Source organism: Pristis pectinata, chromosome 30 (assembly GCF_009764475.1).
Source record: "Pristis pectinata isolate sPriPec2 chromosome 30, sPriPec2.1.pri, whole genome shotgun sequence".
NCBI lineage: Eukaryota > Metazoa > Chordata > Chondrichthyes > Rhinopristiformes > Pristidae > Pristis > Pristis pectinata.
The window spans coordinates 18,474,063-18,489,122 of NC_067434.1; the positions used below are offsets into that span (position 1 = coordinate 18,474,063).

The 15,060-nt window shown below is 44.9% G+C and overlaps 1 protein-coding gene across 1 annotated transcript in view; it reads right to left on the reverse strand.

Moving 5' to 3' along the window:
- LOC127584624 (PH and SEC7 domain-containing protein 1-like) overlaps positions 1 to 15,060 on the reverse strand; it is a 106,327-nt gene that overhangs the window by 78,640 nt on the left and 12,627 nt on the right. The window lies entirely within an intron of this gene.

The window sequence follows — 15,060 nt, forward strand, 5'->3', positions numbered from 1 at the left end:
GTTGACCAAATAACCAGTCATTCTATTTTCAACTTATTCGATTGATTTATATTAGAATGTTGGCATGGATACCACAGAAACCCTTGCTGTTCCACAAAGAGGAAACCAACAGATTTTTAACAATAGTTACTGTGGGTTAACATTATCTCCAATGACAGAACCCAATTTTAAGTTAAATCTTTGAAGCAAATGACAGCACAGAATTTTCAACGATTGCACGCAAAAGTGTTTTTGCTGGAAACCCTCAGCAGGTCAGGCAGCATCTGTGAGAAGAGAAACAGAGTTAACGTTTCAGGTCAAAGACCCTTCCTCAGAACTTGCTGCCTGAGCTGCTTAGCTTTTCCAACACTTTCTGTTTTTGTTTCAAGTTTCCAGCATCTGTAGTTTCTTTTATTTTCAATATTTTTACTGATTAATTAAATCTTCAAAACAAGTTACAATGAGAAAAATTGCCTTTTTTTAAAGTAGGTTCAGATATAAGATACAATAACATTGCAGCCCATACAGCTTAACTGGTTACTGAAGAATCTTGCGAAACAAATGGTTAAAGGGTAAAAATGGAAAGACATACACCATCTTATCACATCTCTCAGAAACACCACAATGCACTGCCCACACAAAGCATTGCTCCGAAGTGTAGGATGTGGCCTGTAGTTGCACACAATGTTTCCTCAAATGACATATTCCTCAGAATGAAATGATTGAAAAACACATCAAGGAATTCTGTACAAAAGGGGCAACACAGTCATTGCAAACATTACAAAGCAGTGGTGGGATACCCACTTCATCAATGGAGAGTTCACAGAATGCACCCACTTCACATCACCATTGGAAGCTGGTTGCCTTTATTCCAAACAGCAAATGTCTTATTTGGTTTCTAAAGCTCTTTGGAGAACCACCATGGTAACATCACGGCAAGATCCACAAGAAAAACGTCTTGCCCCTCTCTGTTTCCCAGTTCTAATGAAGGGCAGTGGACCTAAAACTTTGACAGTTTCTCTTTCCACAGCTGTTGCTTGACCCGCTGAGTTTTTCCAGCATCTTCTGGTTTTGCTTCAGACCTCAGAGTCACCCATTTCCTCAATGTCTTATTTTTCTCTTAGACATTACAGACCGTTATCAAGTACAAAATCGGTGTTTGCAAAGACTTACAAATAATTGGATTACTCCATACTGGTAGAACATGGATGTTTTATTGGATTCTGTTCAAACACGCTGACATGTGAGGCAACAGATATGTGGCCAGTGCGTGCAGAGAAATCCCCCAATGATAAAAAAAATAAAGTATAAATACTTCCTCCATGGTGTTCTGGCAGATAAAGCCTCTTATTAATTTATTGGTATTCAGGCAGAGAGGCAAGGGTAATGTATGAACAGGGTTTGTGATTTGTATAATATTGCAAGAGCGTTATGTTCATGGTTAGTCAACATTTATAGCATTATAAATTATATTTCCTTGCTCGGAGTAACTGGGTTAGTCTGAAGTCAGTTATCAATACATCAATAAATAATCTCACTGAAAGCAATTTAGGGGATTAAAGGAATGAACCGTGTACAAGCACGTGTGGATCACGGTAGCTAATTTACTTTTTTTTTGAGGTTTATTCATTTATGGGATGTGAATGCCGTGGATAATGTCATTGTCCTCATTGCCTCCGAACTGAGAAGGCAACCAAGAGTCAAGCACATGGTCTGGCGTCACACACAGGCTGGAGGGCGGGGAGGATGGCAGATGATCTGGAACTAGTGGTGAACCAGATGGGTTTATACAATGATCCAGTGGTGGATTCATACCCAGCGTCACTGAGACCAACGTTATTTCTAATTGCAGATATTTACTTATTTGAAGTTAAAATCACCAGCTGTCTTGCTTCTGGGTCAATGATCCAGAACCCCAGTTAATAATCCAATAATTGAACCACCATGCTACCGTATCCCTTTTCCTTACTTTAAAGGGGCAGTGAAAGTATCATAGCCACTCGAAACATGACCCTCTCTGCCAGACTCTACCCTTAAATAAGACATCCAATGTTACGTGCTTTCCTTTCGCATTGTTGAACTAGACTGTCAGTGAAAGAAAGAAAGCATCTGTTTCTGTAGCACCTCTCATGTGCACATGGTTTCCCACCACTCAACGCCCAATGAAGTGATCCGACAGAAAGGCTCGTGCACAGTGATGTTCCAGAGGTAACCAGAAGACTCTCATATCTCATCACAATGTAAAAAGAGGTCAGTCGGCCCATTGAGTCTACAGCGGCTCTCTGACCAATCCAATTCCCCCAGTTATTTCCCTGTAACCTACTCTGTCTCAGATACTCATCAATTCCGCTGATTCTCTTACCAGCCGCCTACACTAAGGCTAATTTACAGCAGCCAATGTCTTTGTGTCTTAGGAATGTGGGAGGAAACTGAAGCTCCCAAACATAACTGGAGGGAGAATACGCAAACTCTACACAGACAGCACCGGAAGTCAGGATTGATCCAGGGTCACTAGAACAGTGAAACAACAGGCTCTATTAGCTGCACCACTGCTGTACAGTGATCATATAACTTGCCTAGGTCATGTCAAAAAAAAACTCAAAGTGCTTTATGGTCAATGAATCACTTTTGAAGTGTAGCCATCGTTGTAATGCAGGTAACGCAGCAAACAATTTGCGCACAGCAAGCTCCCACAAACAGCAATGACTGGATGACTTGTTTTCCTTGTAATGTCGCATTTAGGATAAAGAGTGGTGAGCATACTGGAGATTACCCTGCTCTCCATCAAACAGTCTTTTACATTCATGAGAGAGCGAACGTTTAACATCTCATCCAAAACCAGCAGAGACTCCCTTAGTACTGTGCTGAGAAGTCAGCCTCGGTTACTCACTCAGGTCACCTATTTTACAGATCGAAGTCAAAACTTATACAGTTTCTTATCACTGTGGCTTTAAAAATCAGTGACTCCAACAGCAAGTTCAAAATATTCTCATCTAAGGAGTTCTGCAGTTCACATTTTTATATTAGATCTAAATTTTCAAGGAATTATTTCCAAATGAAATCATGAAGGTCAGTGAGGTTCCATTATCTCCAGCCATACCTTAACTTCAGGTGGACCTGTTCTCATCTCCTCCTGCACCGCAAATTATTCCCATCTGCTTGGCCACACACCTGCCGTCACTCCATCAGGACCAACTCAATCTCACCCCAGTTCCCTAGTGTCCTTGTTCACCTACTTTCTCTTGTTCTCTCTGCCTCTCCCTCACAGCCTCTCTCAGCTCTGTCACTATCTCTGCCATCTGCCCTCTGCCTCCCTCCCTCCCTACCCCGTGTCTCTCTCTGTCTTCCTCTGCCTCCTTCCTCCCTCCTGTCTCTCTCTCCTCTGCCCTCCATCTGTCTCTCTCCCTCTACCTCTCATCCCCCTCTCCCTCCCTCTGCATCCCTCCTTCTCTCTCTCCCTCCACCCTCCTCTCTCTCTCTCCACCCTCCTCGCCCTTCTCCTCTCTCTCCCTCTGCCTCTCCCTCCACCTCCTTCCTCTCTCTCCCTCTTTCTAGTTCCTTCCCCTCCCACGCTCTACCACTTCCCTCCCACACCCTAATGCGGTATATGGGCTAGGTGTAATACTTACTCCTCTGTGCATTCTCCGAGATGTTGTTCACTTTGTCACAATCGGTGCCGTAATTAACCAAAGAATCGCAGAGTTCAGTCGAAGAAGCATCCATATGTTTGCTTCCTTCACTGCTAAGGCCGGAGACACATGAGTCAGTTCCACAAATACATATGCCTCCAGGTGACAAACTCCGCCCTCACCCATGCCCCAGACTGATCATGAATGCAGGTAGTTTGCTTTCACCATCAAATATTAACAGGGCTACTTCCGAGAATAAAGGGCTTCTGATTCTGTTTAATCACAGATATAGCTGCGTTGTGGAGAACATCTTTTGCCAATGTTTGCATGGATTGAATTCCTGTCCCACCTTCCAAGCAACAGCTTGTTTCGTTCAGTGCGGCACACAGACTGCTTCAGTCTGTACGGTCAATGCAATAGAGGCAATTAATGATTAAACAGCTTGAGGAAGCTTCCGTTTAACCAGTAAACAACTGAGCTAAGCCTTCATACATTATCGGAAGTCCGAGCAGGTGTAGGCCATTCGATCCATCGAGTCTGCTCTGCTATTCAATAAGATCGCAGCTGATCCTGTCAATGTTGTTTTCCGATGACCATACTCTCTCATTCTCTTTGGCTTAAAGATCTAATTACAATAAAGTGTTTAAAAGACATTTAGACTGGTACATGGATAGGAAGGGTTGAGAGGGATATGGCCCAAATGCAGGCAAATGGGAGTAACTCAGGTAGACAACTTGGTTAGCATGGACAAATTGGGCCGAAGGGCCTGTTGTATATTCCATGCTGTATAGCTCTGTGACTCGATCTATTCACCTTGGCCCTGAATATTCCCGGCAAGTCTGCACCCACAGGGTAGAACCCTCTGAGTAAAAAGATTTCTCCTCATCTCAATCCTACATGCCCCACCCCCCTCCCTTTCCATTCTAGACTCTGCAGCCAGGAGAATCAGCCCTTCACCATTTACGCTGCCATGCTCTCCATCCATAAAGCCCAGCTCGTGGTATTCCTGCATGAATGAAGCCCCTTTCTCCCGAGGAGCTTGTTAATATTTTATGGTGAAAGGTAGTTTGGCAATTCTGCCAGTGCCCAGAGAATGAGGGTGGCACAGTGGGGCAGCTAGTAGAACCATTGCCTCACTGCACCACACCCGGTTCAATCCTGACCTTTGGTCCTGTGTGTAGAGTCTCCCTGTGACCACATGGGTTTCCTCCGGGGTCTCCAGTTTCCTCCCACATCCCAAAGACGTGTGGGTTGGCAGGTCACTGTAAAGCACCCTCAGTGTGTAGGTGGGTGGTAAAAATTAGGGGACAGTTGATGAGAATGTGGGGAGATAAACACATGGGATTAAGGTAGGATTAGTGTAAATGGTCAGGGGAACCTTGGTGGGCTGAAGGGCCTGTTTCCATGCTGTATGATTCTATGACTCATGTATTTAGCATCAGGGTTCTGACCAGGATCACTGACCCTCCCAGACTATTCTGAAATTCAAGAGAAGAATCATAGAAGGCAATTGATCTTTGAATACAAAAATTCTAAGATGTGGGGTGGATAAACCCATTCACCTGGGGTTAGATGCTTCTTAGATCTTTCAAGGACACATCAAATCAAAGGAAACTTAGTTTTTCCAGAGGATGCCTGGTGCCTTCTGCATAGAGCACTGAATCACTGCACAATATGACTTACAATGTAGGCTTGTGAACAGAGAAAGACGGTTGACTCAAACAGCTCTCTGCTTAGAAACTTATATCAAGAGACAATGTCTAAACATAGAATTAAAACTGGATGACACACACATCGTCCAGCACACTAAACGTTCCTCCCCAGCACCACCAGTCCAGCAGGGTTGCAGTGTGTCCCATCTACAACTCACCGAGGTGACTCCAGAGGCACATTGCAAACCTTCAACCATGTGGGGTATGGGCAGCAGGTGCAAGGGAACACCACCCTCCAAGTCACACACCATCCTGACTTGAGAGTAGATTGCTGTTCCTTCATCATCACTGGACCTAATGCTGGAACTCCCTGTCCAACATCACTGTGGGTGTAGCTTCACCAGAGCGAGATGAGGGCACATAGATGCCACGGCCAAGAAAGCTCACCAGTGTCTCTACTTCCTCAGGAGGCTAAAGAAATTTGGCATGTCCCCTTTGACACTCACCAATTTCTATCGATGCACCATAGAAAGCATCCTATCTGGATGCATCACAGCTTGGTACGGCAACTGCTCTGCCCAGGACCACAAGAAACTGCAGAGAGTTGTGGGCACAGCCCAGTGCATCACGGAAACCAGCCTCCCCTCCATGTCTTTACATCTCGCTGCTTTGGTGAAGCAGCCAGCATAATCAAAGACCCCACCCACCCGGTTCATTCTCTCTTCTCTTCTCTTCCATCAGGTAGAAGATACAGGAGCCTGAGGGCATGTACCACCAGGCTTAAGGACAGCTTCTACCCCACTGTGATAAGACTATTGAACGGTTCCCTTATACGATGAGATGAATTCTGACCTCACGATCTACCTTGTTGTGACCTTGCACCTTATTGTCTACCTGCACTGCACTTCCTCTGCAGCTGTGACATTTTACACTGTAAGGTTATTGTTTTTACCTGTACTACGTCAATGCACTCTACTAACTCAATGTAACTGCACTGTGTAATGAATTGACCTGTACAATTGATATGCAAGACAAGTTTTTCACTGTACCTCGGTGCAAGTGACAATAATAAACCAATACCAATACATTCCCACCTTCTCAAAAGCAATTAGGGATGGACAATAAATGTTGGCTTTGCCAGTGACACCCACATCACTGAAACAAATAAAAGACTTGCATTACTACCATATCTTTCATACTTAGATCATGTTCCAGTATTTTATACCCAATTAATTGCTGCAGTCACTGAAGCTATGGACACATCACCCCATACTCATCCATTTTAAAATTGTACATACTGCCCTTCTTTCTTGTATTTTCATTATAATTTCCTTTGGCCCGGCATCAGCCTTGTTTTCTAAATTAATGTATAGATTTTGATATGGAAAAACTGATTCCTCTGTCAGGAAGGTCGGGGTAACCAGAGGACACAGATATAATTTAACTCGATAAAGAGCCAGAGGGGGAGCGGACAAGAAGTTGTTTTAGACACAGCGAACGGCTCTGCTCGGTAATGCTGGACTGAGTGTTGGGAGCAGACTCAATAGCAATTTTCAAAAGAGAATTGCATTACAACTGAGAGAGAAAAATAATGCAAGGCAGTGGTGAAAGAGCAGGGGGTTAAATGGGCAACTCTTTCTCACGCACTATTATTGGACGTGTTTCTACATCATATCTGTGTTTGTGCAGAGATATCAAAAATATCCTCCTTTGCATGTAAAGGGCTTTGGAATCTCCCTAGGCTGTCATACAGTCATTATGGCGTAGAAGGTCATTCAGGCCATCAAATTCATGCTAGCTCTGGCAACCAGTCCATCCCATTTCACTGCTCTGTCTCTGAAGTGGACAGTGGAAAGCATTCTGACTGGTTGCATCATGGCCCAGGATGAAGACTCCAATGCACAGGAATGCAAGAGGCTACAGAGACTCAACCTGTTCCACCGCAGGTACAGTTCTCCCCACCACTGAGGGCATCCACTAGGGGGCGATGTCTCAGGAAGGTGGCATCCATCGTCAAGGGCCCCCACCATCCGAGCCATGCCCTCTTCTCGAGAGGTACAGGAGCCTGAAGACCCACAGCTCAAGGCTCAACAACAGCTTCCTCCCCACTGCTATCTGGCCTGAAAAACCTTAACACTACCTCAGATTATATTTCCTTTTCTTTCTCTCAATCTTGGACTAGTGTCGTTATGTTTATTTTGTTGTTTTATTTTTGTGTAAGTTATGTATAATTTATGATAATGTAAGTTTATGTTAACTTATGTTTGTCTTGTTTGTAATGTCCTGTGCTGCTGCTGCAAAAAGCTAATTTTCACAGCATTTATACCCTGTGTATGTATGCCTATGACAACAATAAACTTGAAATTGAGCCCAGCAAGCTTATTTCCCTCAACTGCTGATCCAGTTTCTTTTCGAAATCACTGATTCTCTCCAATTTCATGCACCATTGCAAGCAGCGTTCCCCATCATTAACAATCGCTCCATAAAAAAGTTTTTCCTCACATCCCTCTCCTGTGTCTCTTGACCGGAACCGTAACTGTGTGTTTGTTCCTTAGTCCTTACGCCATCAGTTAGAGAGAACAGCTTACTTTTATCTTCCTTAGCTAAACCTGTCATAATATGTCAAATTTCATGTCAATCTTCTCAGCTTCAAGGAGAACAACTCTGACTTTTCCAACCTAATATGGTGAAAATCCCTCGTCTGGAACCATTGCGGTACATCTCCTCTGTACCTGCTCGACCACCTTTACATCTTTCCTAGTGTGTGGTGACCAACACTGGATACTTCACCATCGCTCCTTATTAGTGGTGATTGAGGGATAAACAGCAGCCAACGCACCAGGAGTAACAGGATCACAGACAGGGCTATTCACCAGAACAGAAGAAGAGTGGGAGTAGGCCACTCGGCCCCTCAAGCCTGCCCCACCATTCAATATGATCGTGGCTGATCTACCCCAGGCCTCATCTTCCTTTGTGCAGATCCCCAGAGCCCTCAATCTCCCGATTTTTCCAAAATGTATCTATCTCCACCTCAAGTACTTCTCATAACCCAGCCTCCACAACCCTCTGGGGTAGAGATTTCCAGAGATTCACCATCCTTTGTGAAAAGAAACTTCAACGCATCTCCATTTTAAATTATTGCTCCCTAATATTGTAACTACGTCCCCTCATCTGAGACTCTCTCGCGGGTGAAAACATCTCAACATTTATCCTGCCATACCTCAGTCAGAAGCTTATATGTCTCAATAACTTCACCTCCTATTCTTCTAAACACCAAAGCACACAGACCCAAACTGTTTAACCTTTCTTGATAGAACATCTCGCCCATCATATCTGTAGTAGCTCTTATGCAACAGCATTCCAGAGATTCCATACCCCCATCCCAGTACTTTCCCTTCAAGGACTATCCCACTCCACTACTCACCCTTACAGTGAGATCCAGACTCTAACTACTTGCCATGTAACTAAGTTTTTCCAGTTGTCAAGCTAGGTTCTTTTGTCAATCACCTGCATTCTATACCCCCCTTGTTCTTGACCCCTTTGCCAATGGGAATGGTTTCTCTCCAATATACCCAACACATAACCTTCCATCATTTTAAATACCTCCATCAGATCCTCTCTCAGCGTCCTCTGTTCCAAGGAGAACAACCCAGCTTTTCCAGTCCATCCACAGAACTAAAGCTCCTCATCCCTGGAATGAATCCAGCAAGTCTATTCTGCACCCTGGCTGAGCCCTTCACAAGTGTGGAGCCCAGAACTGGCAGTCTTCTAATTGTGGCTGAACCAATGGTTTATTACTTGCCTGCTCTTCTGTGAAGTGTTGCCTCGGAATCTTTTACATCTGCAGTTCAACGTCTCATCTGAAAAAAGTCGTCTGCAATGGCGCAGCACTCCATTACAAGTGGGGTCCGAGCCCAGAATTTTGTGCTCTGGAGTGGGACTTGAATCCAAAGCCTTTTGACTCAGTGGTACTGAGCCATGGCTGAGGGGCCTCAGCTTTGGTGGAGTGAGAGAAAGGAGGTAAGGTGAGGTTAGAGAAAGCCTCAGCAGGTTAACTGGAGGGTTAACACACTGGGGCAGGAGTGCTCACTCATCTGTGACCAGGTTTCCTCAGGCACTGGACTCGTGTCTGTCCATCACCCTCAGAACAAGGTCTAAGCCAGACGCTCCACCCGCCTTTCTGCAGTCTGCATTTCGGGCCACCATCCCACTCCCTGAACCTGCTGGGTAGCAGTGTGACACCGAGTCTCTCTTGCCGGCGCCCGTGATGCATGGCCACTGTTCCAGCATCCACCAGGTGCGTGTGCGTTTCTCACCTGGGATGGTGCCTGCTGCCTCCTCTTCCCTCTCTCGCAATGGACCAGCAGCATCTAGAAAGAAGAAATGGGAGTGGGTGAGTGCTTATCATGGACTGTGCTGGGCTGGTCCCCCAGCAGAAAGTGTCAGCTGCAACTAGGTCATTCCAGCCTAAGGCTGGCTTCGCGTCAATAACGATGAGCTGTTTAGAATGGACAAATTTCACTGGAAAGTATTGGATGCATGGGTGTTAACAAAAGATGAAGCATGCATTTGTTGGATGACCAAGTAACTCAGTCCCTTACCCAACCCTTTCTCCTCCTCCATCTGATTGCCAGTGGACGCATTGCTGGTTCCACCTCAGTTCTACCTTCTATCCCCTCCGAGCTGAGCAATGCCAAGGTCTTCTCCTCCTTTCTGCTGTTTGACAATTTCTCTTCTGGGTCCTTCCATTGTCCCCAAGTCTCTGCTGGGCTTGGCCTTCCATAGCCATTGGACAGACCAGACACCACTGCTGAATGTGGTACCTCTCCTTGCTCCTGTTATGGGCTGGCGGAGGTGGAAGTGACGGGAGCAAGTGATGTCAGTTGGACCCACGGAGGTTTTGTTATTCGCTTGCTGCTTCCTCCATCAGTAGTTCAAACTCAATAATCTCTTCAATACTTCTGAGAGATCGTCTGCAAATACTGACGCACACCCATGAACCTCTGCAAACACAACAGTGACTATACTTCAAAAGTACTTCATTGGCTGTAGGCTACATTGGGACATCCTGAAGTAGGAAAGATGGCAGTAACATGCAAGTCTTAATTAAGTATTAAAATAGCCCATGACTATCCATATATAGAACATAGAACAGTACAGCACAGGAATAGGCCCTTCAGCCCACAATGTTGTGCCAAACTAATTAAGCTAATGGTGTCTAATTAAACTAATTCCTTCGACCTGCATATGGTCCATATCCTTCCATTCTCTGCATATTCTAAATGCCTTCATCATATCTGCCTCCACCACCACCCCTGGCAGCACATTCCAGGCACCCATCACTCCCTGTGTAAAAAACTTGCCCTGCACATCTCCTTTGAACTTTTCCGTCTCACCTTAAATGCGTGCCCTCTGGTATTAGATATTTCGACCCTGGGAAAAAGATACTGGCTGCTTATTCTATCTCTGGCAGCATCCTGGTAAATCTCTTCTGAACCCTTTCCAAAGCTTCCACATCCTTCCTACGATGGGGCAACCAGAACTGAATGCAGTCCTCCAGATGCAGCCTAACGAGAGCTTTACAAAGATGCATATATTGGCTTTCTCCCATGATCCTTCTTAAATGTTGTCATGCTCCCATCATTCTATATAAGTATTGACGTTCTCCTCAGATCCTCTGCAACCATTCACATGCTCTCATGATCCTCCACAAATATTGACATGGTCCCAGGTAACTCCTTTCCAAATACAGACATGCTCTCAAGGATTGAGTGTAAATATCAACAGCTTCTAGGAGCTCCTTTTCCCACCTTCTGGTAGAAAATGTCAAGCGTGCAAAAGCAAACTGCCCATCATTGTGCAAATCTTATTACCCGGTAGCAAAAAATGATTATTAAATAACCAAATAAATCACTTAATGAGGACATTGCATTGGCAGCATGAGAGATCCAACTCCAAATTAAATAATGGAAAAGACTGATGAGGGAAATGCAGTTGATGTGATAAATATGGAGTTCCAAAAGATGTTCTGCAATGAGCTATAATAGGCTTGTCATCAAAATTGAAGACTATGGACTAAAAGGGATAGTAGTAGCATGGATGGAGAAATGACTGAATGGCAGGAAACAGAGAGTAACAGTGGAAGGAGAAAGTGCTAAAGATACTCAGCGGATCAGGCAGCATCTGTGGAGAAAGAAACAGAGTTAATGTTTCAGGCCTTCAGCAGAGCTGGAACGGTGAGGGAGCAAGTTGAAGGCAAGGTGAAGGATAGACAGAATAAAGGGAGTGTCTGTGACAGGATGGAGACCAAGGCTGTCCAGGTAACCCAATGCTTTTGGTGCCATCTAGATAACCTGAATGAAGGCAGTTAGCTAGAAAAATAGAACACATCAAAATTGTGATATACAGAATACAACAGTTGATGGAAATCTGAAGCAAGAGGTAATGCTAAAAATGGCCTGCAGACCTGGCAGCATCTGTGGAGAGAGAAAAACTGAAGGATTGATACAGATAGATGATCTTATATTAGAACTGGCCAATTCTAACAGACAGGAAAGGCTGATTAACTGAAACTGTGGAATCCAATATTAGTCCTAAGTGCTATCATGTGCCTTGATGGAAGATGAGGTGTTGTTCTTCTGACTTACATTGGGTTTTGTTGGAACAGTGTAAGGCATCAGAGACAGAGAGGTCAAAGTGAGCATGGGATAAAGAGTTCAAGCGACAGGCGACGGGAAGCTCAGGGTCACCTTTATGGATCGAATGAACATGTTCTGCAAAAGCAGTGACCTAATCTCCATTTGATTTCTCCAATATTCAGGAGATCACATCCTAAGCACCAATGATCACATCCTAAGCACCAATGATCACACTAGATTGGAAGAAATGCAAGTGAATTGCTGCTTCACATGGAAGGACTGTTTGGATGGCGGGAAGGGAGGAGGTAAGAAGATACGTGTCGCATCATTGGCGGTTGCATGAGAGCCAGTGTGGTTGGTGAAAGTGGAAGGTCAAACCAGGGAATTGTGAAGGGAACATTCCCTTTGCAATGATAAAAGGCCACACTCTGATAGACTTCTCCGAGATACCATTGCTGATATTGTTGGTGTTCCACATGTCCATTGGACACTACTGTGGTACTACCCTGAATAAATTCACCTCCTCAACCTCCTATCCCAACACATGAAAGTCAAACCTTCAATAAATATGAAACAGAAGCAGCAATAACGCACGCCATCAGATCAGCGCCACTTCCCTACATGAACCCAAATCCCTTGATTCCTTTAACATCCATTGACATTAAATAGCTGTTTATTTAGAATTTGATAGGAAAGGCCATTCAGTCCATTGTGTCCGTGCTAGTTCTTTGAATGAGCTCTCCAATTAGTTCCACACTCCAACTTTTTATCTTTTGATGAACATTCCACCAGTAACACAGCTCAAGTGTCTGAGGTTCAACGTTACCACAGATAAACTGTGAATTAAGGTCATTGTTCTATAACGAACCGCCAGCTGTGGCTCAGATTTCGGTCAACACACCAATGCAACATTGAGAGTGTGGCACTGATGGGAGTGCCATGTGTGAAACTGGGAATCATCTGCTCTCCTTAAGAGAACCCTCGGTGCCGTTTGGAAGATGACTGGGAAAATTGTCCCTCATGTTCCAGTCATTTTTTATTGTCCAACCACTATCACTCAAAATAGATTATCTGCTCATTATCTGCTATTTCTGGAGCTTGCTGTGACAAACCAGCTGCCACATTTCTTACATTACAACAGTGACTACTCTTCAAAAGTATTCATCAGCTGCAATGCACTTTGGGAGGTCCTGAATTTACAGAAAGTGCTCTTGAAAGACAGGGCTTTCTGCTCTATTCAAAAACCCTGCAGATGCTGGAAATCTGACAGAAACACTCAGCAGGTCAGGCAGCATCTGTGGAAAGAGAAACTGAGTCAATGGTTTGGGTCAGAGACCCTTCAGGTCTCCAACTTGAGAGGCTAACTCTGTTCCTCCATCTTTTTAAGGCCAGTTTATTCCAGAGCAGCGGGCGAACCCTAATAATTATTTACTAAAAGGTTCAGATGAATACTAACTGATGAATACTAATGTCAAGTAAGGACATGACTTTGCAAAAATGTTGGCCTGATCGTTCTGTATTATATGCTTCAGAACTTTATGTGAATAAAGTATATTTTGAAATAAGCAAAACCACTCTGAAATAGAATTCCAATGATTGTTTGCCAAAGCCTTTATTCTGAGGCTGTGCCCTTGGATCCAAGACACTCCTACTAATAGGAACATCTTCTCCACATCCACTCTATCCAGACCTTTCAGTATTCAGTAGGTTTCAATGAGATCCTCCCTCATCCTTCTGAACTCCATCGAGTACAGACCTAGAGCTGCCAAATGCTCCTCATACATTAAGCCATTCATTCCTGTGGACCTCCTCTGGACCGTCTCCAGAGCCAGCACATCTTTCCTTAGATATGGGGCCCAAAATTCCTGGCAAGGCCAGCATTTATTGCACATCCCTACCTGCCCTTGTGTTGGCTTGCTTGGCCATTTCAGGGGGGTCACTTAAGTGTCCATTGCAATGTTGTCGCTGGAGTCACAAACAGGCCAAACCAGGTAGGAATTGCAGATTCTCTCCCCATGGGACACTCGTTAATTAGATTTTTTTTAACGGGTTTCCGCCAGGTGCTCCGGTTTCCTCCCACATTCTAAAGACATACGGGTAGGTTAATTTGGGGTTTAAAATGGGCAGCGCAGACTCGTTGGGCCAGAAGGGCCTGTTACCACGCTGTAAGTAAAATTATAAAATTATAAAAATTAACAACCATCTCATATTTTCGTGGACATCACTACCACCAACTGTGTTTTGATTTTAACTCCAGATTATTAATTTAAAGTAAGTTTCATATCTGCTGTGGTGGGTCTCGAACTCAAATCTATGTATAGCTCTGATGAAAGGCCATTAGAAACGTTGGACATTTTATCTCATAGGATGCTGCCTGACCTGCTGAGTGTTGCAGCACTTGCTGCTTTTAACCCCTGTACTGCTAGCCAGGCCTCTGCATTGCTTGTCCATAACTTTACTGTGGTCCCCTGAGGAAACACTGGCTTCACTCCCCCTCTGAGAAGAGGCAAGCAAGAATTAAGTTGAACCTACACATCGCCTGTATCCTCCCAGAAACATCTTTGGCCAACTGTCATTGAACTGTTGCCAGAAATACGCCGAGATTCACATGGCAAAGGTGCAGAAACTCATGCATGCACAGCAAGATCCCACAATAAAGAAAGAAGCCTCAACGGCCGGTTTGATTGGACATCACGCAGGGTGAGATAGGAATCCCGCGTTGCTCTCCGCCCACTTCCCAGCCTAGTCTTAGGGTGGGGGGAGCCCACCCCACCACCACTCCCTTATCTGCAGGACCTCCAAGCACGGGACAGCTGGGCTGGGAGCCCCAGGGAGAGGGCTCCAAGCCGCAGCATTCAACTGCCCATCAACGCAGGGCTCCGTTTATGAAAGCAAAGTGATGGGGTGGCATGTCTGCAAAGGGTCTGAGGGAAACGGAAAGGGTTAATAAATAGCCCTCACACACACACACACACACACACACACACAAGGGGAGAGAGAGAGAGAGAGAGAGAGAGAGAGGAAAATGCACCTCCCATTCATACTCACAGCTCTCCCGTGGCCAGAACCGGCCCTGACTCCCCCTGATGTTGCCAACAGCACAGGTTTCCTGCGGCTGCATCACCCATCCCGGCTCACACTCAGTCAACGCTGGCGCTGGAG